Consider the following 24,057-nt stretch of genomic DNA (forward strand, 5'->3'; position numbering starts at 1 on the left):
TTTCCTCAAATCAGCCATGAGAGCCAAGTTGACATATTCCACATCTTCATCCTCTTCTTCTCCATCAGCTGCCCAGTCTTTTTCTTGAGTAATGAAAGCCTTCTCCTTTTGCTTGAGCAGATCAAAATATTTCTTTTTGTAATCTACTTGGTCAAATTTCTTCTTTTCAGTAGTTGGCTTTCTGCACTCACTTGCAAAGTGTCCACTTATACCACAATTGAAACACTTGAACTTGGATTTGTCCACCATGTTCTTATGAGGTTTAGTGGCTCTAGTGTTTTTCTTAAATTTCATCTTTGCAAATCTTCTGGACAGAAATGCAAGATGCTCATCAATACCATCAGAGTCATCTTGGCTGGAGTTGTCTTCATTCTCAGCAACTTGCTCCTTCCCCTTGCTTGATTCTGATTTGCTTGTGCCATCTTTGGAGTTTAATGTTGATCTCACAGTTTCTTGTCTGCATTCTTTCTCATTTTCAGCTACCAAGGCAACTGAACCTCCTTTCTTTCTTCCCTTCTCCAATACCTCATCCTGTTCCAGCTCTAGTTCATAAGTCTTCAAGATTCCATATAATCTTTCAAGAGTGAAGTCCTTATAATCTTGAGAGTTTCTCAAGGAGACAGTCATGGGTTTCCATTCCTTTGGCAAGGATCTTAAAAATTTAAGATTTAAATCTTTCACCTGGTACACTCTACCATACAGCTTCAGTCCATTCAACAGCTTTTGGAATCTATTGAATGTGTCATTTAAAGATTCATTTTCTTCAAAATGAAAATACTCATACTGTTGAATGAGAAGCTGCATTTTGTTTTCTTTTATTTGTTCTGTACCTTCACACAGTAGCTGAACTGTGTCCCAAACCTCTTTGGCAGTTGTGCAATTTATCACATTATCAAACATATCCTTGTCAAGACCATTAAACAAAATGTTCATAGCCTTCTTATCCTTGCGGACTTCTTCTGTGTCTTCCATTGTCCATTCTGCTCTAGGTTTTGGAATGGATTGACCAACAACAATTGTGGTTGTAGCAACTGTGGCTACTTTGTGGGGAATGTGAGGATTATTCTCAATGCAGTTTACATAACCTTCATCTTGGGAGAGTAGATGAAGGTGCATTTTCACCTTCCAATGGTGATAACTGTCTTTGTCAAGAACTGGGATTTTTACTCCAATATCCTTCTTACTCATCTTTGTTAGTTTCCAAGAACTTTAAACTCTTTGTATGTCAAGAGCCTGCTCTGATACCAATTGTTATTCCTAGTGAACTAACAATGAGATTTACAGAAGGGGGGTTGAATGCAAATCTCAAAACTTTTTCAAGTTTTGAGCAGTTTCAAAGGCTGTGTGTTTAAAATAAACAAGTGTGTGAATTGCTTTAAGCTAATACAGACAGATATATATTCAAGCACAAAAGTACAGAACACAACAGACCTTAAAAACTTTTCTGGTGGATTTGTTGTTCCACCAGAGATGGTATTTCAGAAAATCTGTGATTCAAGAAGTTGATCACAGCTGCATCCTAGTACAAACTAGATAATTTTTCTCAAGATTTTTCTAAACAGCTCTGGAAAAATTCTATTCTAATTACTAGCTGCTACTTGGTTTATATAACACCAAGTTTACAAGTGAAGACAAAGATAAAAAGTACAATAATAAAATAAGTTCTCCACTTGTTTCTTCTCCATTTTACTCCAGTGCATTGTTGACTATTGCCTCTTTATACTAGAGTAGAACGGCTGCTTTTTCTGATGTTCCTGAAATAGGCTACCACATCTCAGTTGTCTCTGTCAACCCATGTGCCTCTGTTTGTAGGTACAACTACCACTTGTCAACTGCTATTTAACAGAACATCCGTTGAGGCCTTCATCCGTTGATGGCTTTATCCGTTGATGTGTTAGCAGTTGAAGCTCTATCCGTTGATGCACTCATCCGTTGAAGGATGTTATCCGTTGAAGCTTTAGAGACATCCGTTGAAGCTTTGTTTCTCATCCGTTGAAGGTTTTTAAGTTATCCGTTGACACCATTTCATTTATACAAAATTACAAGGCATGAAATATTTACAATTGGCCTTCCTATCTGCATATCCTTTAGTAGTCAACATGACTTATAATTTCCCTCAACATTTAAGAATTATATCTCAAATTCAGAGACTGAAATGTGCTACAACACTAGACTTATTTCTAAGTAAAGCTACACCATCAACGGATAGCCAAAGTGGTCTTATCCGTTGAGGCTACAAACACTAGATTTCTACTTAAGTGTTTTGTTAAACATATCATCAAACTAATGCACATATATTCCTAACAGACGGTGTAATATGTTTCTCACCATTGTAGATGATAAGTCCATGAGCACTTGGGTTTATTTGCTGTCAGACAAGTCTACGGTTCCCAACTTACTTGTAGACTTTTTTAATCTAGTCAAGAATCAGTTCCATACTAGTATCAAAGTTCTGCGTACTGATAATGGGACTGAGTTTACGAATCAGCGTTTGGTTACTACTCTGGCAGTGGGTAAAATTGGGGTTAGAAGCAGTGGTCTCCTGGTTAATGAAAATTTGGATAAGAATAATTAATTGTGAGTTTATGGGTGATTATGATAAATTATATGTTGGATTAATAAAATTAGATCTCGGATAGCTATGAAAAAAAAACATTATTTATTTATTAAGGGTTATCAAAAATAAGTTCTCAAATAATTGTTTTTATTTATAAACTGAATTATAAATATAAATTCAAAATAAAAATTCTCTAAATTAAATAAAATAGGTACACTTATTGTATAGAAAAAATAGTTTATCAGTTAAATTTTAATATTATATATTTTATTTAAACCGAAAATTAAATAGAATGTTTAATGCTAAATTCTTGACTATTTCCCTTATATGATGTACTTTTTAAATTCATTTAAAAATTATTTTGTTGGTTATGTGGTCTTTAAAATCATCAAAATATATAATTTCTATAACTCAAGCTATAACCCATATAAAATCAAATGAAATTCAATAAGGAAAAAAATTATAAGCAAATTTATAATTTTTATTTGTATTAACTATAATTTGTTTGTTTCCCCTACCAGTTTCAAATCAAATGACATTTATATCTTGAGTAACTCTAATTTGATCTTTTGTTGTATATTCATCAAATACTTATTTATAAAATTCAGTATATAGGTAAAATAAAATCAAATAAAACTTGCTCAATTTTTTTTGCTGATCAAATTTATTTATTTTATTTATATCAAATACAATTTGATTATTTATTTTTCTAACTCTTTCAAATGATTTGATCTTGAAAGAAATAGTTGATCAACGTTTAATTTAAAATTTAGTAAAACTCTATTATGATTTAAACAAAATTTAATTAGGTAGCCTAAATGTGATTACTTAATATACAATTCATAACCTTCTTGTCTCTTTAGTTTATAGATAATTTTAGTAGAAAATATTTTTTAAATCATCACTAAATTAAAAAATTTGTAAGTATCGCGTGACCTGTAAATTAAAATTCGTAAATATCGCGTGACCTATAAATTAGTCAAATTTTGATTTTTAAAACTCCAATTAATTGAAAATAAAATATGATGAAATTCGACTATATAAAGTGCGAGAAAAAATCTTGGTATAATTGTAATTCATTTTAAATAAATATATAAATATTTTTTAATATATTAAAATATGCAATATATGAATATGTTGAATTAAGTAAATATTATTTTTGAATAATAATTATTAACTAACCGTGATTAATATCATATTATAAGAATGATAATGTTATTATATTAAAAAAGCTTCGTAAACAAATAAATAAACATTATACAATCGTCCTACGAAATTTATTGTGGAGCTTTTCTAGTTTAAACTAAATATACATAATTCATGGCGGTTATTGACACACCTAGCCTGGTCTGACGGCAAATGGCAAAGAATGCAACAAGTAAATTGATATTATATTTTCATATGTTTAGTCTATCTTGTTTGTTTATGGATTAAATGATTGATATCAATATTCTAATTTTGGATGGATTTAACGTCAATTAAAAGATGGAGGAAAACCTAATAAGTTAATATGCATGATTGGTATAAAATTTAACAATGAGTTTTAAATTTAAATTTAATATAGTAGAATGATAATATTAAAACAAATTTTTTTAAATATAATCTGGTCTAAAATTTTGCAATTCTCTCTTATGATCTAAAATAATTTAAAATTAGTTAATTGGTCAATTATTGATGATCTAATTTTGGTTAGATTTAATTTCCATTAAAAGATGGAAATGAAACTTAATAAGTTAATATGATTGATATAATATTTAATATTGAGTTTTATATTTAAATTAACGAAAATTCAAATATGTTTGAAATAATATTTAATATGGAGTGTTGTTATATTTAAATTAATTAAAATTTAAACATATATATTCATATTACTATTATAATATTAAGACCCGTAATTTTATTAAAATTTAATAATATTAAAATTACTATTTAAGTCTAGTGTTAGTGTCTATATTTAATTATTTTAATAGTTGTTGTGGTCGTATATTTTTCTTTATTATGGTTATTATTGTTAGTTGTAGAATTGAACATGATTAGCGAATCTAACCTTGGTTAAAACTAAAAAAATATATATATAAAAATAAGAAATTTGAATAAATTATGAAGTAGTAGAATTGTAATCTGATTGGACTAAATTTTAGAAGTCTTCTTATTGGTTAAAAATAAAAGAAAAATAATATTAGATATATAATTTGATTGGTTCTATTTTTTAGATGCGACTTTTTATTGATTAAAATTGAAAGAAAAATATGTGATTGGTTAACTCAATGGTGTGGTCAACTACGGTTAAACCTCTTTAAAATAATAAATTTAGGAGTGAGAAAAATATTATTTTACCGAATTTATTACTTTATCGATATAATAAATTTTATTATTTTATCGATAAAGTTATATTTTATTATACTGAATTTTTATTTTTACGTATCACAGGAACTTTGTGAAATAAATGAAGGTATTTAAATATTAAATGAAACTATATATAATTTATGATATAAAAATATGATGGATGTTGAGAATCTCTTAAATTATGCTAGCGATAATGATGTGGTTATGAGATCACATAGGGATGAAAAAATCATAGAGTAAGTAATGATCCTGGAGTGATGATAGTAATGTCATTTAAAGGTGTCATAAAAAAATATTTCAAGTAATCAACACTTTGAACAATTACTTATTACAACACAAGCAAAACATTCGAAGAGTTATTTATGATTTATATAAAGTAAAGAATGAAGTTAATTTAGATTTTGGTAGAAAAAAAGAAATAACTTACTATAAATTCATATTTTTAAAAATATGAATTTTATAACATATACATTATATATATATAATTTTAAAATTATTACTTTACATATTACTTGGGTCCTTAATAACTTTTTATTTTATTTTATTATCTTATACTTTTAGCGAGAATATTGCTTTACGACCTTGGCCCAAGCTGGTACCGACGAAATTTATTACTTAGGCGAGATTATTATTTTATCGGATATAATTTAATTAAGGTTTAACTGTAATTGGTCAGCAAATCTAACCTTGATTAAAAACTAAATTTAGATCATATATTTAACCTTGGTTAAAAACTAAAAATAAATATTTAACCTTGGTTAAAAACTAAAAAAAAAAGATTATTTTTTAGATCATATGTATTCTTTATATCAATCAGGTGACTTATTGCGTTCATTTGACTCAACTAGGTGATTGACTATAAAACAGACTCGTTGTAGTCACTGATTATGTTAATTAATCATTCCGTCGGCATTAACTATTTTCTGTTACGGGCAAATCCGTGACCTGGATGTAGAACGACTGATTGGGTGAGGAGGAGCTGATGTGGCTGGTATTCGAATTTTCTGATTCTTATCAGATGTTTAAAAATACAGGAGTTAAGATGTAACTGCTTTTAATGGTATGATGCTGAAACTGAAGGAAGGCATGGTGGTGTTATCACCCACTTGAATAATAGGAGAATTTTTCAAGATGCAAAGATTTCACTCCTTGAAGAAAGAATTGCAATGCTAGAAGAGAAACTAGCAGCCAGTGAAGCGAAGAAGAGAAGTTTGGAGCAAAACAATGCCAAGACTGTGAATGTCTACTTGATTGTTATAGTTTTGTTAGTGGCTCTAGCGAAACTAATGTAATTTGTTCATGTATATTTCTATTGATGAATTTTGAAGAAATGTTATATTTCAGTGGATGAAGAACAATGTTATATTTATGTAGCAATTAAAAGAACTGAACTGATCCATACAATGACCATGAAATAGGTCATTCATTAAAACCATAATTAGAGTCATTACATTGATTTACAGTTGAACATTATAACATTACATCCCAAAAAAGCAATCCCACAATGCTTAAGACCTAGTCACAGAGTTCATAAAATAAATTACATCCCAAAAGTAGCACAAAATAGTTTTTAAACCATCCCAAGTTATCAAGTTCAACTGCTAATACAAAGTTAAAAGTTTAAAACATATAAACTAGTCATCCCCTAGATCCACTGGACTGTCCACTATATTCTTGAAATTGAATTTGGTTTTCATCCAAAGTCTATTGCTCCTCCTTACTTGTGGTTATTCTTCAAAGTCATCTCCACGTTGCTCCTCTCCAGTCTCTTATTCATCCTCTTGATGTTCTGCAACTTGCTCAATAACATGGTCTTTACCTTTAACAATGCTTGATTATGTCTGAGGAAATGGTGGAGTGTCCGCTGAGGGAGTTCCATTTGGAATATGAATGGCTTCACCAAAATCAGGATTTGGCATAAAGAGTTTCCCAAACCCCAAACTAATAAACTTTTCCTTGAAGTTTGGAATGATTTCTACATTCATCCAATGTTGCTCGTATTCTGCCTCGTTTTCACTCTGACTTTCCTCAATGGCTTTTTTCTTTGTTTCTGTGGCTTTCTGCTTCCCTTTGATGTTGGAAACATGAGTTCCTTAAGCAACTGCAGAAATGGTTGATTTTGCTCTGTCCTGGGAAGATGGTTCTCTAATAACAATGTCAGACATTGCCCTCCTCCTCACTGACAATTTCTTTGTCCTATTAAATTGCCTTGAAGTAAGCACCTTTCTCCTGACAGAGATTTGCTCTTTAACTGGCTTTGCATTCTCTTTTGGTCCCTCGTTTTCATTTTCAGTAACATTTTTATTTTCAACAATATTTTCATTCTCTTTTAGTCCCTCTTTTGACACTTGTAGATATGGACATTTAGGTTTTTTGTGGCCAGCCTTCCTACAGTTACTGCAGTGCATTTATTAAACCCTACAAATTAAGAAAAAGAAATACATAAGTCACATACACATTCTGGGAAACTTGACAATAAATAATTAAGATATGTTTGTTTACCTTCTGCTGATCACTGATAACTGTGAATGTTTGACCATTTCCAAACTCGAGATCATCCCTCAACAAACCTAGAAACCACTTCTAACTCTCGGTATTTTCAGATTCTACTACAACAAATGCCACTGGGTACATATTATTATTAGCATCCCTCCCCACAACACTTAATAACTGTCCACCACAGACATGTTTTAGAAAATATTCATCTAGACCTATGATCGGTCTGCATCCCAACTTCCACCCTTGCTTCAATGCATAGTAACAAATATAAATTCTTTAGAGCTTGTTAACATCATCATCAGTCACCCTGCTAACCCTGATATCCATAGTGTTTTTTGGATGATTTTTCAGTATCTCATACCCAAAATATCATACCCTGGAGTAATGGTCTTTTAAAGTTTCAAAAATAGTAGCTAGAGTAGCCTGTCTAACCCTAGAGCATTTGATCTTTGGCACCTCAATCTCAAGGTCCTGTCTAAATGTCTCTTGCATTTCCTTTATCTTCCACTGAGGATTTTTCCTTATTCTCTCCCCATAAGTATCTGTTAAGTAAGCCACAATCACTAGTCTATTCTGATATGGCTTTGTGCAAAGATGATCAGGTAAGCATGCCTTGATTTGGACAGTTTCTGAATCTGCTAGTCTGCTTCACCATATATAAAAGGTACACCCTTTTTCACATCCAACTTGTGCCCTTATCTTATCATTTGTTATGAAATGAACAACTCTCCTTTCTTTAATACCATGTTCTCTTACAGCCTTCCTAAAAGCATCCATAGATTGAAATTGCAGCCCAACTTCAAACTTGATACTATCTTCCTTCTCCGGGATAAACACCTTTGCGTTCTTTTTTCTTTTGTTACCAGGGGGGATCCCGACATAACCCAATTTTATGTTTTCATCTTCACTTGATGAATCATCGGTCCTTAACTCATCAATAGCATAATCATTCTCATCATACTCACTCTCATCACTATCAACTACTATTTTTCTTCTTTGTACTCTAGAAACAATGAGCTCTTCATCACTTTCCTCCTCACTACCTAACTCATAATTAAGATCTTCACTGTCTCCACCATTTGACCATTCACCAATATTATCTTCCAACACATCATCTTCAACATTTTCCTTACCACTACCATCTGTTTCTACAACATCCTAACTACTGCATGTTTCTACAACATCCTTACCATTACCACCTGTTTCTACAACATTCCTACCAGCCAATTGCGCATTATTCCCCAAATGATCAACAAACACATTCATTTTCTTAAATGACCTAGAAATCCTAATCAACTCCCTAATTGAATCATCATCATATAAGAATCTGATACTCTTTTTTTAAATGTGTGACCATATGATTGAAAATAATAAAAGTCATCCTTACTATAATTAAACTTCTCGACATAATCTTCAAAATCAAGAATTGAAAGACGATCAATGTCAACATCATTAATGATATCAACCTTTCCCCTAACATAATTAGCATTAGATTTGAAGGGCCCAGGGGTAAATGAGCCTTGATGGTGCAGATGAATTGAAACCCTAGAACTCATTCCTATTTAAAAACGAAACAACGATTACAAAACAAAATAGAACACAAACGAAACATAAACAACACGAATCGAAGATGATTAAACAAATTTTTGAAAAATATAATCATGACACAAACCCCACTTTGCATGACACACAAAACCCATTAAGATGAAAGTAAAACATATGAAATAAAAGTGTTACATGTTTATCGATTGTTATATTGAGTGTACGATTGCAGAATCCTGTGAGAAATCATTGTCTCCGATCAAATCGCAAGAGGTGTTTTCAGAAATTAGGGTTGTCGACTCTTCCTCTTCCCGCTTTAACAAATTAACATTCTGATTTTCTTTTTTCTATTAAGTCTGTCTATGCATATATGGCATGTCTAATCAGCGCCAACTGACTACATATCAGCAAAACTAACGGCTCCGTTATCAATTACCTTTAAAACTGACTACTTAAATCTTTGACTCTGATGAATTGATTAATTTAAAGCAATCAATTACGCAAAACTAACGGCTCCGTTATCAATTACCTTTAAAACTGAAATTGATTAATTTAAAGCAATCAATTACAACGAGTCAGTTTTGTAGGTAGTCACTTGAGTGACTTCAAATGAACGCAATGAGTCACGCATTTAACCCATTCATTATCTAAATCTAAATTTCTGTAATTTGAGTGATGTTATGTTATCAAGTGCTATAGTTTTGACAAGTATAAACGCTTTAATGTATCGACACCATTGTTTTGCTAAAGGCGGTTATGTCCGGAATGAGTATTTTCAAGCGGTTAATTCCTGCCCAATGTGGAACGAGAGTTGCTTTGAGTTGTTGTAAAGGTAGTTTCCTTCACTTATTAGTTTGGCTAGTCACCTTGTTCATTTCAATAATTGAGTGTTGTGCAATTTTGAACTACTGATATTGCGATCCCTATATAATTATTATATTGTTAACTAGGGTTTTAATTTAATCCTATAATGTAGTAAGTAAGTAAAAGTAAGCTTTACTTACATACGCAGTTGAGGTATACATAAGTATGACCGATCGATCACTAAGTGTGGATGCTCCCTCCAGAATCTCAATTTTACGGCAAATCTGCTCTGTTTTCTTATTATGAAACACTTTGTTACTGCACTGAGGATTAAAGTTACGAGATAAGATAATACACAAGGATCTTGGAAGTACATTCCCCAGAAGAACAAGTAGTAATCGCCTTGGGAAGTAATGTGGGTGACAGAGTTAACAATTTTAACGAAGCTCTCCAATTGATGAGGAGATCAGGAATTAATATCACGAGGCATGGCTGTCTGTATCAAACTGAGCCTGCTTATGTCACTCATCAACCTCGATTTCTCAACTCTGCAATTAGTGGTGTTACAATTAGTGCTTAAAAAAATTGAGAAGGATATGGGGCGTGCTGATGGAATAAGATATGGACCAAGACCAATAGACTTGGATATATTGCTATATGGTAGATACAAAATAAGTTCCGATTGTCTGATTGTTCCCCATGAAAGAATATGGGAGAGACCATTTGTGATGGCTCCGCTGGTGGATTTATTAGGATCAGATGAGGACAGTGATGTTGATGCATGTTGGCATTCTTTATCGATACATCCCGGTGGAATTTTTGAATCGTGGGAAAAACTTGGTGGTCAACCGTTGATTGGAAAAAATGGGATGAAAAGGGTTTTACCAGTTGGGAATTGCTTATGGGACTGGTCTCTAAAAACCTCTGTCACGGGTATTTTGAATGTGACTCCAGATAGTTTTAGCGATGGGGGAAAGTATCAGTCCGTAGAGGATGCAGTTTCCCAAGCTCGACTCATGCTCTTACAAGGGGCTGATATAATTGATATTGGTGCACAATCTACACGTCTAATGGCATCCAAAATTTCACCTGAGGAGGAAATGGATAGACTAATCCCGGTCTTGGAGGCCATTTTAAACTTGCCTGAGGCAGAAGGAAAACTTTTGTCTGTTGATACCTTCTATTCGCAGGTTGCGTCCGAGGCTGTCAGTAAAGGGGCCCATCTTGTGAATGATGTGTCTGTTGGACAGTTGGATTCAAAGATGTTCGATGTTGTTGCAAAACTGAAAGTTCCTTATATTGCAATGCACATGAGGGGTAACCCTTCTACAATGCAGAATAGTGAAAATCTTCAGTATGATGATGTTTGTAAGGAAGTCGCTTTGAGCTATATATGTGGGCTAGAGATGCAGAATTAGCTGGCATCGCATCTTGGAGGATTATAATCGACCCTGGAATTGGTTTCTCAAAGAAAACGGAACATAATTTGAACACTCTTATGGGATTGCGAACCGTTCAAAAAGAGATTACTAGGAAGAGCCTGGCTGTTTCTCATTCCTCTATATTGATTGGCCCATTTAGAAAGAGGTTTTTAGGTGATATCTGTTCTCGTCCTGCATCAGGTGATAGAGATCCAGCAACGGTTGCTTCAGTTACTACTACAGTTTTGGAGGGTGCAAATATTGGGAGAGTTCATAATGTTAAAGATAATGTGGATGCTGTAAAGCTATGTGATGCAATGCTAAAAAGGACCTCTTTTACATGATATTGTGCATTGTGTCTATTATATAGACCTTTGTATTTTGTCCTTGTAGATGAGTCTACATATTTACCCAGTGTTGGTTCTACTTGGCGTATTTGCATCTTCACTAGCATAACAACAATTATACATTTTGTTTATGGCATGACTTTCCCTTTTGTTTCACAAGGATCAGATATATGATAGCAAGGTACACTACTAGTTCTTGCTTTTGTAATTTTTTATGGAATTAGCTTGTCTAAAGTGGTAATATGACCTGACCTTGCAGCGGAAACCATGATTGTCACTGGCCTTCAGGATCCTTCTACAATATAATGGATTCTGGAGGAGAATGCAGTGTTCCACCCGATCTTGTCTTATGTTCCTGCTGAAAACATAGCTAACTTCTGGTATCAGTGAATATATTTCGAATAGGGGTACCCATATCTTGTCATTTCCTGTTTCTTCTCCTCATCCTCAATGTTAAGGCAGTAACAATCATATTTACATAATTTCATAATTAAATGTCTAACTTTAGTGCTAGTAGATAAATAATGCAGAAAGACTATTGGAAAGAAATATGTGTAAACTTGTCCTAGACAAATTTGCAAAAATATTAAACTAAAGAGAAAGAGTAGTACTTCGTTGTATTAGGTTGATGGGAGAATATGGTATATTCTTCCGTGCTTGACAATCTGCAGTTTGCTTTTGAAGATTTACTAATTGAACGTCCATATTCCTTTTGTTTTTTCTTCAGACTTTCATTTACATTTGAACTGTCTTAAATGCTTTTAAATGAGTTAACTGGCCCTCACCAGGTACTCAACGGACTATGGCATGTTACATTTTTTTGTGCTGATACAGAACATGATTGGAAAGAGGGAACTGATGCCTAGCATCCGGGTATAGGCAGAAGCAACCTGGCTGATTTTTCTTGCCCATCGCGTATTAGGTTATTTTTCTACATCTTTTTATGTTGATGAAGGATCATTCGCTGAACCAAAGGGAGGGAGAGTCTTCAAAAACTGAAAATTACAAGGTCAACGCCTTGTATGACCATGTACATAATTACAAAAGAGCATGTCCAATCTACCAGGTATAGACAACATTATAGAATCCGTGCATTCATATGGTAAATGAAGTAAAAACTTATGTCGAACTTTCCTGGGGACATCTAGCTTGATTTTGAAGAAAAAAATATACGGAAAGACAATAAAATCTCAAAAGTTTATTAGAAATTGTGTGTTGAGAACATGAATCCAGAAACTGCAATTGCATACTTGTTTTATTAGAAATTACGTGGATATAAATTTTGTTTACTTACTATCCATGTCATGTATTAAACTAAGCCATAAATTAAGTCTTGAAACTAATGGTCATCATTTTTGTACAGAATATATGCACTAGCAAAGAGAAAAACAAAAATAAGGGCTCCTTAAATGGAACAATACATGTGGTTGCTGGAGGTGGAGGGTACTGAATTAAACTCCATACATACCCAGGGAAGTATATTTAAAGATTTGTAAAGCTCACTGCCTTTGACAATCGGAACATGTTATCTAAATACAAAAAGAGTTCATAATTCCTTAACAATATCCCAGAGATTACAGAGACATCTTGCCATCTTGTCCTGCATGAATGATAGCTTCCCAGCTACTACATCAGCATCTTGATCCTGGTATGGCCAGAGATTTCCTTAAGAATTTGAATTATTAGCATTACTTGTCCTTCCCTTGCTCTCTTCCTCTGACTCTCTAAGAAGTGAAGAAAAAGGAACTCAACAGAGTAGAAAATGTACAACTTAAACTTTTTTTGTTGGTACCACTTACCTCAGTAAAATCATCAAGAATGTGTAATCTCGCATACTCTTACTTGACGTATGATCACTTTTTATACTATTAAACACTACTCTTAACTTTTTGGCCTTCTTGAATAAAAATTGTACATTGTTTTTACGGGGTTGACAAAGATTACCATCTCTAAATTTGATTTACTAAATTAAGAAATTTTAGAGTTCAAAATGCCTTTACTAATTTTAGGGAACTGGAATTTATACTATATCACTCTGCACCTGATAAATGCTTGATCAGTTAAAAGGGGTGGCACCAACTAGTTTTACATTCGGAAGTTAAGAAATGCTAAAAGCCTAAAACTATGGTATGCCTTTAAAATATCATCTTTTTCTTATTAATCTTTTATTCTCGTAAACCCTAATTTTTCCCCTTTGGATTTTTTAACTTACCATTTTGATTTTTCGTTTTAGTTTTTTTGCAAAATCTCATCCAAAATATTAAAAACAAGAAATTGCAGTTAATTAAAGGTACAGTACGTAAATAAGATATATATCTCTTTTAGTTTAATGGGGATATGTATGTGTGCATGGATATTTATTTCTTGAATATGATTATTTATATGCATGCAATTTGCAGGTGTGTGTGGTTGTGGGGCGGTCACACGGTGGCCTCTGGTTGCCTGTGCCGCTGCATGAAATATTGGAAAGCTAAAAGGTGTGATAATTTCCATGTTCTTGCAATTCATGAATTTCTAATTATTTGTGTTTTTTTTAAATACTATTAATAAACAGAATGAAAATCTGGCTTTAGTGACGTTTCTTCTTGTATCAATAGTTCTGTTATCTTGTCTTAACGTGATTATGCTAGCAACATACATACTAGCAAAATTTTGAGTTGGGATGTAATTTTGACTTTTTAAGTTAGAGAGAAGTAGCTAGAAGATATTTCTAACACAGAAATATTACTTATAAGTAAGAAGAATGTTATTCGGCGACAAATTACTTGAGTAAGAAAAACATTATACAAACAATGGCTTGTTTAGGGTAAGATATTAGACATTGGTTTATCTACTAGCTAGATTGTAGTTCAGAGTTGTTTACCGTTTTCAGTATTGATATGGTGAGCTTTTTAAAAAATGCTAGAAATTTAAAGATTGTTGATGACTTGATGCATTGATACTACTCTGCGCATCCAAAACTTATCAGTCTAGTTTGAATTAAATATCATGACATACTTATTAAGTCCTCTTTTTCATCTATATAGGAACTTCTATACCTTTTTTCTTGTAGAATGTTGCCAACACATTAATCTCCTGAAGTTATTGTGTTCAAATGTAAACCAATATTATTCAATTAGTTAAATAATCTTTCTGCAAATTACATCATGAATGCACTTTGATTTCAAGATCATTATTTGTACTTTAAGCAATTTTAAGCTCCTGAATCAGATGAGTTTTTCTATACATTTCCTTTAGGGTGACATTTCTCGTGCTTATAGTACATTTACATTAGTTAGTATGAATTTTATATACTTATCTTTCTACATTGTTTTGATCTCTCATTATGTTCAATGTGTGATTGAAAAAGATTGCAAGTTGGATATGTTTAATAAAGATTTTCTGAAATGGAGTGTTGGTTAAATTTTCCAGTTATGGAATCTGGTCATGAAAGTGAAAGCAATAAGGACTTGAGCAAGGATGCTAATTATTCTTGGAATAAAGATGATGCACTTTCCCCTATAATTTCAGTTAATAAATCTGATTATGACAGTGAAAGCGAAGCAGATAAAGATATTAATTTTAATGAGAAAACATCAGGCTTATCTGCAAAGTCAAAATCGTCTCATACTGCTTCTTTATCCTGGGAATCTTCATCATCAGATTATTTCCAAATAGATACCAAGTTGCCTCAGAAATCCAGCACATTTCCTGTTGTCTCCCCTGAAGCACAGGAGGATAGTCAATCACCAGAGAAAAGGGAGAAAAATGATACACCAGATGACATGTATTCTAAATCTGAAGATCTTGGTGAGAAGTCCCCATATGACAGCTCACAAGTTTTTCATGCCACCAAAGAATCTACTTTGCAAACGGAATCACTGTTTCAGTCACCTCCTATTCAAGTGATGGAAAAAAATGGAGGTTATGATCCTCTTAGGATACCAGATTCTGTTTTTGGTAGATCCTCTTCAGCAGCAATGGACTGGAGTGTTGCTTCTAATGAATCGCTCTTCAGTTTACACCTTGGAAACAATAGTTTTTCACGGGAGCAGTTTCTTTTAATGAGTGGAGAATTGTACAAGTCTGGTGAATTGAATAAGCCTGATGAGACAGTTAAGTCTGGGAGACCTCCATTATTTCCTCTAGGAAAGGTGCAAAAAGAAGAAGCTATGAATTCGGACAAGAACCCCGAACAAACAGAAGCAGCAGATGAAACTTTGGAAGATTCTTCAGAGCTAGATATTTCTGATAAATTGGAAGAGAAGGAAACTGAAGTAGAAATGAATGGACATTCCTCTATGATTAGCCGCCTTTCTGACGCAAGTGGAACTAGTACCCAATCTTTTGCCTTTCCAATGCAAGTTCCTCTCTCTTTGGCTAAAACTGACCACACTACTAAATGTCTCATTAAACTCTCTCATTTCTATTTTGTTTACGATTCTATCAGACAGTAATTTCTTAAAAATGTGACTAAAGATATTTGCATTATATTTTAAGTTCTATGTGTGCACATCGTCTTGTCCTTTCACACATCCATGCATGTTGCACAAGTAAAAAGCTCTTCATGGCCAATTTGGTACTGTTTCAAGTGCAACAAGGTGCGTTATCTAAGTTGCTTATGTTTTAGGCAGCCTAGAAGGCAAAGCCACTGATCACGTTCTTTTAGTATCACAAGCATGATTTATTCATATATATTTTCCAACTTGAATCTATTTAACAAACATAACAGATTTTATCTTTTCATTTTTTACAGTTTGGTAGATACTACGAAAAGTGATTCTGTAAAGAGACCATCTCCAAGGCAGCAGGATATGAAGCCAGTTGTGTACATGGACAGTCCCAAAGTGGAGGCACGCGCAAAGAGCTCTTCCGGATACTGGGAGTGCTGCTGCTGTTACAACTGTTGTTCCTTGCCTCAGTGGTCTTGCCCTTCATATCAGCATTGTTGGGACTGGAAGTGGTGTAAGAAGTGGTTTTGTTGCTCTTGTTGCTAAGTTAATGAGCGCTTAGCGTCTGATATTTTCAATGCAGAGCTGTCCCACAGCTGCCTTCCTTCAATTTGGGATATTTGTACCTTAAAACTCTGTATTTCTTTTAAGAGGATGAGATCTTTGCAACAATCTGACCATATATAGTCAAGTAGTTTTCAGTTTCTTGATATTTGTAGATGGGTTAGCTTGACTGAGCTTTTAAAAAAAATTGTTTTCTTTCGTTGATGGTAAATGTGTCTGATTGATGGGAATTGGAACCTTAAACCCAAGTAATAGGATAATTCCGTGACGTGAAATGCGAACTCCATTACATCTTGATAGGTAAATTAAGGGTTAATAGCATTTTGCAATCCTTACCTTTCATTGAATAACAAAACTAAATATTTACTTTACAGTTTGCTACTCCTAATTTTAGACATTAAATACAATATTCATTTCTTTAACCATTTTATTAAAAATATTTATATTGTGTAGGGTAAAATTGTTCAGCAAAATATTTAAATAATGATTTTAAATTTTTTTAAATTAAACTAAAATTTAGAATTTCAAATTATAAAAATTATATTAATGTCAGTTATTTTATTACTCAGTATAATTTTTAAAATTTTAAAATATTAATATATTTAGAAACTTTATGATTATATATAAACATATATTTTGCTTAATAAATATATTTTAATTATTTAGAAATATGATTAATTTAGAATATTACTAATAGAAAATATCTATGAATTTTTTCATGTAAAAAATGCATTAAAATATATATTTTAATTAATTTGAAATTTTAGTTATTAATATTAACATCTCAATTTTAATTTTATAACCGTAAGGGATGCATGTTGTAAGTTGATATTGAAAGTTAAGGGTGACAAACAGTATTTTATAAAATAGATATACTGTTTTGATTTTAAATGAAAGATGGGGGTTACAAAGTGCAATTAACTCGTAAATTAAACTCACCATAATTTTTGGGATTTCATTTCATTCTCATCAACCTACTGATGTACCAATAATATTATTATTAGTCTATAGTTTTAGGAGATGATCTTCTTTGCTTAATTAGCCAACCCCTTCAAATGGGATTGTTGTCCTTTATTTATACTAAGTCCCAAATGGGCTCAATCCTTACAATGTGGGCCTTCTTGGGCTTTACATAATGTATTGTGATTATTCTAACTATAATTCCTTTGGGCCGTCTTGTCCTGGTCCAACATTAGTCCCCCTCCTTGTTTTGCGCGATATCTTTAGATTTGCGTTTTCGTGCTCTCCACCCTTGCGTTTTGAATTCCGAGATTTTTGTCTTGATACCTCTTCGACTTCCTCTCCAGGTATCTAAAAGGGGATTGCTGCGCGCTCTGGGCTCGCACTGTAAGTCTTCTACTCTCTCCCTCTCTTCCTTTTCCTTTTTATCTGCGGGTCGGTCGTGTTTATCTATAGTTTACCGGTTTATAATGGCCGACTTTCCTTCGTCGTCGTCGTCGCATAGTGCCACCAACCGGGACCCCGGGAAGCGATCGTTAGAGGAGGGTGACGAGGAGTCTGTTTTGAACTTGGATAATCTAGAGATCCCGGACCTAGGTCAGTGTGGATCTTTTGATTTCTTAGGGAGCGATGAGTTTTTGAAGGGGGTGCCTCCAGGTTCTATGCCATCTCCACCCTTAAGTCCTCGTACCCTGGAACTTAGGAATAGAACGGTCGAGGAAAGTCTTCGACTAGGTAGGATCGAATTTGAGAGCAAACCTAGTTTAAACTATCTTAGTTATTACATCACCGTCGACCCCCCTGCGAGTAAGTTGGAGAAGTACATCGACCTGTCTAACGGCTACCGGTACCGAGTGCCGACAGCAGATGAGAGGGTTTGGATGATGCCCGAGTTCGGGATGCATGGGGTTACGATGATAATGTTTCAGTTTGGTCTTCGTTTGCCCATGCATCCGTTCTTCCTGACGATGTATGAGGCTATCGGTTGTGGTTTAGGGCAGCTGGCACCAAATTTTGTTGCTCAGTTAAGTGGTTTCGTGGCGCTGTGCTGTGATAAGGGTCGATCACCGACTTTGAAATTGTTTTTCTCTATTTATGGTGTGCGGTACTATGGTGGCCAAGTATATTTCGACTCCCGACATCGACGGATGAAGATTGTTAGTGTTAGGTCATCGAATTCTGGTTATCACTCGCAATGGTTGTACGTTGGGGGTCCTGACTTGGAATTTGTAAAGCCTTGCGGGAAAGTTAGCCAGGGCACGATTGATTATTTAAATAACATGGAGAAGCACTATACTACCTACCTCGATGAGTTTCATGGGTCGAGGACATGGTATACGCACTTAGATTTGAAGGACTCTGGATTTTTAGGGATGCACGATTGTAAGGGGGATGTATTAATTGTTATTGCCCTTATTTTGTTTACGTACTTAGTTTTTGTACTTGTCATTGTCGGCTCTTGCTTATTTTAATTTTCGTAAGTGCTTATATATAGGATGGCTGACTTATTGTTTTGTTTGTTTCTTTGTAGTGGAAGGCGCCTCACTTAAAAAGGTTTTAGACGGAGGGATTCGAGGAGGAATGGACAAGGCAATGATGTTGTTACTGCAGCGTGCTGCGAGGAAGCCTGCTGATGCGGCCAGGGCTGGACCGTCGGGGGTTCCTCATTCAGTTTCAATTGAATTGCTTGATGACCAGAGAAACAAGGTAATTGAAGACAATGAGAGGGTTGTTTCAGATCTCGTCCGCGTGGAAGGTAACCCTCGAAAGCGATTTCGGAGGGAGGATGATGAAGTAGCTGTTGGAGGACGGGGGGGCGGGGACGAGGGTGTGAACAAAAATGTGGCCACTGTCGGGGAAAGGGTTTATGGAAAGACCGTCGACCCTCGATCGAAGAAAGAGGTTGTTAGGTCACACTTTCACTGTAGAGGGGGTGAATACAGTGTTTATCACAATCAAATCAAACTTCAAGAACTTATGTAACAGAAAACAAACTTTATTTAAACAATAAACTCTGTTACAATCTGGAACTGTTATCTCTCAGTGATGAACAAAATATCACGAGAGCTGCTAAAGTTATACTAAATAATATTCTCGATAATGATAACACATATAGTGTAAACTCTATTTCTGTGTTTATATACTACACAGTTACAAGATATTCGCTAATTGATATAGAATATAATTCTGCTTCCTAAAATATATCAATCAGATATCTTCTATTCCAAGTATTCCATTCTTCACGGAATTCCTTCTTCATGCATATCTCTTCTTATGTTTATCTTGATCTTCTTAACTTTAATCAGCTACTGTCCTTATCTGATCGTCCTTCAGCACTTAAGTTCTGATATCTATCTCCTGATAATATAAGTACTGATATCCCTTAAGTTCTGACTTCCAGTATAAGTACTGATCAGTTAAGTACTGATTTGTTCTGTTCAAATAAGATCTGAAATCTAAACATAAAACATATTAGCCATGACATTATCAAATATATCTAACAATCTCCCCCAACTTGTAAATTAACAAAATATACAAGTTTAACAGATATTTGATGATGTCAAAAACATTAAGTACAAATGCATGAGAAATAGACAAGATAACTACAACTTACAGTCCTTAAAGTTTTTACCAATTCAACTTCTGATAACAACTTCAATCTGTATAAATATCAGAATTTAAGCAGTTGTAGATCTTCGACTTGGCTTCATCATTTTCTGATCTCTCTGATGTCAGGAGTTGTTCTGAGATAATTCTTCAACAAACATTTCTCAGCATATCTGAGTTCATCAATCATTCTCCGTTTGACATCTTTAAGCTCTGCAGTATCTTCACCAGTTTGAAATATTGCAGCTCTGAGATCATTAATCTTTGCTTTTCTCAACTCCCGATCTAGTCTTATGACATAAGCTTTATTAGACTCTAGATTGAATTCAAGCCCCTTAATACCAAGATATGTTCTGATCTGTGCAGTATTAGGCTTCATATCAACAATATCACCATTGTGATTTCTGTACTTTGGAACATATCTGCTGTCAGACTTAACAGAATAAAGTCTTTTCTGTCTCTGAATCTGTTCCTTTAAGTAGTTTGCAGCAGTCTCTGTTATTCTGTCATCCACTTGAAGTAAGAACAATACATGCTCCAATTCTTCAAAATACTTCAACGGAATGGCATTTTGTCTTATATGATAAACCCTACCATCTGTCATGAAATACAACATGATGTATTCTTTCAAGTAGGTATGGTAAACCATCTGTACAGATTCTAGTTGATTCAATCTTTCAGGAGTTGCTCCAATACCTGGTTCACTCAAGGAAGTTGGATCATCAGTAGTGTTGTGTACTCTTCTTTCATCAGCACTTCCCAATCCAGTTTTATCTCTAGCTTCCTTTCCAGTAACTACTCTTGCTTCAAAACCACTTGAAGTAGTCTTCAAAGATTGAGTCTGTTTTGCTTTAGTGAATCCTGGTAGGAGTGTTTTAGATTTATTTTCTGATATCAAGTTAACTTGAGCACTGTCAGAGGTTACTTGCTTCTTCTGAATATCAGAACTTACAATTTCTTGACTCTGAACAACTTGAGCCATGTCAGAGGTTGTTTTAAGAACTTTTCTTGAAGTCAGAGCAAGATTATCTTTTCCATCAGTAATTTCTTCTTCCTCAGGAGGTACATAAGGCTTGATAGGTTCACCAACCTTTTCTTTACCCTTGGATCTTGGATCTATCTGTGGTTGTGATCTAGCCAAAGTTTCTTCAGTATGTATCCTTTCTTTGATCACAATGCCTTTAGATTTTGGAAGTAACTTTTTACCAGAAGCTTCAGATTTAGATATAACTTTCTCTGATTTAAGTCTGGCTTCTTCTTCCTTTAAACTTTCCAAGTCCATCCCTGGATTTTCTTGAAGAAATAACTGTCTTGACATTTCCTCATCAAGATCTAGAAGTTCATCAGAACTTATCCTTTTACCAGCAGCAGAACTTATTCTTTTCCCAGTATCAGAACTTGTTCTGTGACTAGCTTGTCTTGATGTAAACCTTCTACCTTGACTATGACCACTACCCATTCCAGAGTTTCCTTGGTCATCTTTTCCATCATCCTTTCCTTGCAGTGACTTGTTGGTTTTGCATTTGGACTTAATTACCTTCTCCCCCTTTTTGGCATCAGCAGGTAATAAAAGAGAAATAAGTAGTTCCACTGAGGTCTGGATTTCAGTAAGTTGCGATTGCTGAGAAGCTTGATTTGTCAGAATTTGATCAATCTGAGCTTGTTGCTTCTCTTGAGTTTTCTCAATATAAGCAACCCTGTCAATGGTAGGTTGGAAGAACTTTTTCTTATCAAGTTTCCAAACTTGTTCCTGTTTAATAAAGTTCTCCTGAATCTTGTGTAGCTCTGCATGAGTATTGGAATGAAGACCTTTTAGATGTTTAGTACTCAATGCAGTGACTCTAAGCTGGGTTTTGAAATCATCAGTATTTAACATTTCATCAGCTTTAGTCAAGTGCTCAGCAAGATGTAAAGCATTTGGAACACATGAAACTGAGTTCCATTCCTTAGTCCACTCCTGACCTGCAGGAGTTTCACTCCAAGGTACTGGTGCATCCCTGATAACAAACTCCTTTAGCAGTTCAGACTTAGGAAGAGTCAATGGAGGAGTATGTCCTGAAGGACCTGCTGCATCAGCATCTACAGTTGTAGCAGCTTCACCAGTATCTCCAACATTTGCAGCATCAGAACTTAAAGAATCAGTATCTTCTGATAAGACAACTGTGTGAGTAGCAATGGAGGCTTCAACATCCTCGAATTGCTGATCGGATACTAAGTTCTGATCAACAGCCATATCCTGATGCTCACCTAAAATCTGATCATCATCTTGATGCAGAGAAGGTGATAGTGATAACTCAGGAGTTTGAACAGCATCAGTAACAGGTGTTGTGGAAGGATTATTTGTTGCTGGAGCTTCTAACAAAAGTATTTCAGGCACAACCAAGTTCTGAATATCAATTTCAGCACTTGTGCCTGGATCAACAAGAGATATAGAAGGTGAATTAGCCTTGTCAGATACAGGTTCCTGAGATTGAGTTGACGGAGAAGCAGTGACTGGAGCAAATTCCTTGTCTTGCGAGATCAGAGATTCCTGATCCCCTTCCTTAGCTGCTTCCTCCTCATCATCTGAAACTGGCCTCTGTGCCCTCTGTTTCTTGTACTTCCTTGTTGATGTGGATTCCTTGGGAGTTGCAGGAACCGTCATACGTCTAAGCCTCTTGAGAAGCCTAGAACCCCCAATTGCAGAATCCTTCTGAGAAGTTGCCTTCTCAGCTTCATTTATCATAGGTTCTGAAGATGGAATCTGATCCTCAGAATCTGATTCATCTCTCAAAGTAATCCTCCGCTTCTTCTGAGATGTTTGAGGAACAGTCTTTGTTCTCTTTGGCTTAGAGGATGTAGGCTTCACAGTAGGTGCTGAAGAAGAAGGTTGAGCATTCTGTGAAGTGGAGAGATAGGATTTGAGATAAGTTCTGAGGGTAGGTTGAGTAGAATGAGAGGTAGGGACTGAAGTTGATGGATTTTGGTTATGGTGAGTTGGTTGAACATTTGAGTAAACAGATTTGTAAGTAGCTGGATCAGCATTTACCAGAATCTGTTTCACAGACTGAGGAATCTGTAATTGTCTCACCATTGATTTCTTTGTGTCAGCATTTATCAGGTCGTTAAAGTACCTTTTTGCAACCTTAAAAGGTGGGGTTTGAGTGCTGACTAACTGGGGTTCAGCAGTACAATACGTATAAATAAGTTGACAGAATCTAGCAAAATAAACAACATCTCGATCCTCTGTCATCCTATCCCCAATAAAACCAATTATTCCAGTTGCAAAATCAAAATGTGTTTGATGGATAATAGCATACCCGATGTGCTGACTTAGAATTGGGATGGCATCAAAATTTGAACACTTGTTGCCAAAGGCCTTGGTGATGCAATCGAAGAAGAAACTCCATTCTCTTCTGATATTAGCCCGTTTCAATTGTCCAAGTTTCGTCAGACTCTTTTCATATCCCAATTCAGCCATTAACTCCCGAAGGGCTGAGTCCTCTGGAACTGAGAAAGTACAATCCTCTGGAAGATGTAAAGCCCTGCGTACTGTACCAGGAGTGACTACAAAAGATGAATCACCCACTTGGAAAATAATACTGGGAGTTCCACGGTTACCACCATCATCAAAAACGCCAGTCCTCCAGAACCTCAGAACTTGTTGACTTGAAAAAAATTCAGGCTGAGTTAAGGCGTACCCAACCTCACTATGTGCAAGAAGATCTTGCACAAAATGCAATTCAGATGGAGCTTCAGCATGATCAAGAATTGCAGCATAGTTGTTTGGAACAAACTTTGCTCCATCAATGATTAAATCCTTTGGTGCCATGTGAAAAAATATTGAAATTGAAGTATGCCTGTTAGGTGTTTGAGATAATATCTGTATGAAAACAACGGAAATAGTAAAGTGAAAGAGAGTAAAAGTAAGAAGAGAGATAGAAGATGAAGAAATTAAAAAGATTAAAGAAATCTTCTCTCTGCTGTACTTATACAAAAAA

The 24,057-nt window shown here is 34.5% G+C and overlaps 1 pseudogene; it reads left to right on the forward strand.

The window, feature by feature from the left end:
* The first annotated feature begins 10,103 nt into the window (after positions 1–10,103).
* Positions 10,104–16,656, forward strand: LOC141660827 (folate synthesis bifunctional protein, mitochondrial-like; annotated as a pseudogene).
* Positions 16,657–24,057: the final 7,401 nt, after the last annotated feature.

This window comes from Apium graveolens, chromosome 5 (assembly GCF_009905375.1).
Source record: "Apium graveolens cultivar Ventura chromosome 5, ASM990537v1, whole genome shotgun sequence".
Lineage (NCBI taxonomy): Eukaryota > Viridiplantae > Streptophyta > Magnoliopsida > Apiales > Apiaceae > Apium > Apium graveolens.